The sequence below is a fragment of the Manacus vitellinus genome, unplaced genomic scaffold, assembly GCF_001715985.3.
Source record: "Manacus vitellinus isolate BGI_N305 unplaced genomic scaffold, ASM171598v3 scaffold_190_pilon, whole genome shotgun sequence".
Classification (NCBI taxonomy): domain Eukaryota; kingdom Metazoa; phylum Chordata; class Aves; order Passeriformes; family Pipridae; genus Manacus; species Manacus vitellinus.
The window spans coordinates 33,322-36,269 of NW_021939330.1; the positions used below are offsets into that span (position 1 = coordinate 33,322).

General features: G+C 57.5%; 1 long non-coding RNA gene across 1 annotated transcript; it reads right to left on the reverse strand.

The window, feature by feature from the left end:
- Window positions 1-35: 35 nt before the first annotated feature.
- On the reverse strand, window positions 36-2,385 carry LOC115307370. The gene is made up of 3 exons (XR_003915702.1): window positions 2,239-2,385; window positions 2,058-2,105; window positions 36-184 (listed from the first exon to the last, which is right to left on the reverse strand). It is a non-coding gene; the product is annotated as an uncharacterized LOC115307370 (long non-coding RNA).
- Window positions 2,386-2,948: the final 563 nt, after the last annotated feature.

A 2,948-nucleotide genomic window follows, 5' to 3' on the forward strand; every position in this document is an offset into this window, starting at 1 on the left:
CGACGAGGAGCCCCAGAACGCGACCCCCCGGCGGATTTTTCCACGTTATTCCCAGGAATTCCGCTCCTGGCTCATCCCTGGGCTCACCTGTCCATGGCCCGATCCCGCATCCGATCCCTTCTCCGCTGCTTCTCCCTCTTCTTCTTCACCTCCTCGTCGTCGTCCTCGCCGCCGTCCCCGGATGCTGCGGGAACCCATCCCAGTTATTCCCGGGATTTTGGGGGCCCAAAGCCCTTGGATTTGGGGGAATCTCTTCGCTCTCCCGACTCCTGTCGGGCTCCGGAATCTCTCCCAATTCCGACCTCTTCCCAAGGTTTCCAAGACTCCCAAACCAGACCAGGGAGAACGGGAAGAGCCCTGACTTTTCCAGACCCCTCCTTCTCCTCTCCTGGAGGGAATTTCCTGCTTTCTGCCCCAAAATTCCTATTTTTCTTTTTTCCCTGTTCCCCCCTTTTTTCCCCAAGGCTGAAAAAGCCGCTCCCAAAGCCACAAAATCCCGGGAGATCCCGGAGCTCCCGAAGCCCCAAAATCCCGGGAGATCCCGGAGCTCCAGCGGTTCTGCTTCCCTGGGCATGGTTTGGGACCTGCCCCTCACGTCCCACTCCCAAGAATTCCTCGGGAATCCCTGGATAAACCTCTAATAATTCCTTGAGAATTATCAGGAAAGCAAAAAAAGAAGGAAAAGGAGGAAAAGTCCGAAGCCCTGCCCCGTTTTGGGGCAGAAAGCTCCGAGTTGGGAGGCGGATAATTGGATAATTCCCAGGAAAAGCTGCCCTTCCCTGGATTAATTCCTTGGATTCTTTGACACACCTGAATTCCCACCTAATTTAAGGACTGAACCAAAGCAGGGGGATCCCGGGGAGCCTCCCTGGAAAATCCCTTGGCTCGGGATGTTTTTCCCTCTGCCTGGCAGGGCAGGGAAATCAAGGAATGCCGTGGGAATCACGGGAACATCCGCGTGGTTTTGGGCACTTCCCGGTTTTCCAGAGGGGCAATTCCACGTGCTGGGCTGGGCAGCACCTGGATGGGTGACGGGATCCCAACGTGGAGCTGGTGGCGCATCCCGGCGGGAAGCGGATGGAGCCGGAGCGGGATCGTTCCGGGAGGACCCCGGGAATGGGGGGACCCCCCCTTGGCTCCGCCCAATCCCCCCCATTCCGGTTCTCCTGGAAAAGAGAAGCACAAAGAGAGACCCCCGGGGTTATTCCTGTCGGGAATTCCCTCCTGTCCTTCCGGGATTCGCCGGCCCTCGTTTGTAGGGATGGGGATAAAACCCTCGGATCCCAGGGATTAGGGATCCACGTCGTGGAATCGTGGGATTGTTCAGGTTGGAAAAGACCTTTGGGATCGTCCAACCCAACCTGGCACTTCCAAGGCCACCCCTGAGCCGTGTCCCACCCCCACCAAAGGGGCAAATCCAGGTGTTTTTTGGGCACTTCCAGGGATGTGATTCCAGCCCTGCCCTGGGCAGCCCCTTCCAACCCTTTCCAGGAAGGAATTTTTCCCAATGTCCAACCTGAACCTCCCCCAGCCCCTCATTTTCCTGGATCTGCAGACCCCAAAACTGCCCCCAGGATCCAAATCCCGCCTGGAAACCCTTCCCTAAATTGGGATTAGCCCTAAAGAGCCTCCCCAGGAGCCACATCCAGGGGCAGGATCCCAAATTTCCCACTCCAGGATCCCAACTTTCCCACTCCAAGAGCTTTCCAGATCCCAAACCTGCCCCCCAGGATCCAAATCCCACCTGGAAACATCCCCCTAAATTGGGATTCAGCCCTAAGGAGCCTCCCCAGGAGCTACATCCAGGCACAGGATCCCAACTTTCCCACTCCAGGATCCCAACTTTCCCCCTCCAGGATCCCAACTTTCCCTCTCCCAGAGCTTCCCAGCCCCCTCAGTGCAGCAGATCCGCCCGTGATCCCCGTGGGAATTCCAAGGGCAAATCCTCCCACGATACCCGGGCTCCAAACACGATTTCTGGGGGATTCTCCACATCCCACCCCCCGGAGCAGCCGCAACATTCCCACATTTTCCCTGGATGCTGGAGCCACTTACACCTTTGTCACCTTCATCCCCGGATTTTTCCTCTCCTTCTCCCTCGTCCGCTGCGGGAAAAAAGGGAAACAATTCAGGAGGGGAGAGAAGCAGCTCCGGATCGGGATAAAACCCCGGGAGAGGTGGGAAAACCCCCTGAAATCCCGGGAAAAGGGCGGCTTTGGGATGGATCCGGGGCCGTACCGTTGTCGGAGTCGTCGCCCTCGCTGTCGGTCCGGGGCTGTTTGGCCTCGGGGTCGTCCCCGCTCTGGGATTGTTTCCGCTTCCGACCCCCTTCCCCGTCGGAGCGGCCCCCGGAGCGGCTCCGGAAGCCTCTTCTCTTGGGCTAAACCAGGGAGAAATGCTGGGATCAGGGAAATTCCAGGCACCAAGGGAGAGCTAAAGTCAAAGAGTTCCACCCGGCCTTGATGGTTCCCACGGAAACTCCTTCTTCTCCTTCTCCAAGGAATTCCATCCCCAGCCCCCAGGACATGACCAGAACCCCCACAAACCAACTCCTCCTTCTCCAAGGAATTCCACCCCCAAACCCCCACAAACCAACTCCTCCTTCTCCCAGGAATTCCACCCTCAACTCCCCACAAACCAACTCCTCCTTCTCCAAGGAATTCCACCTCCAACCCCCCATGAAGCAACTCCTCCTTCTCCAAGGAATTCCACCTCCAACCCCCCAGGACATGACCAGAACCCCAATGAAGCAACTCCTCCTTCTCCCAGGAATTCCACCTCCAACCCCCTTGGACATGGCTGGAACCCCCATGAACCAACTCCTCCTTCTCCAAGGAATTCCACCTGCAACTCCTCTTTCTCCAAGGAATTCCATCCCCAACCCCCTTGACCATGACCAGAACCCCCATGAACCAACTCCTCCTTCTCCAAGGAATTCCACCCTCAAC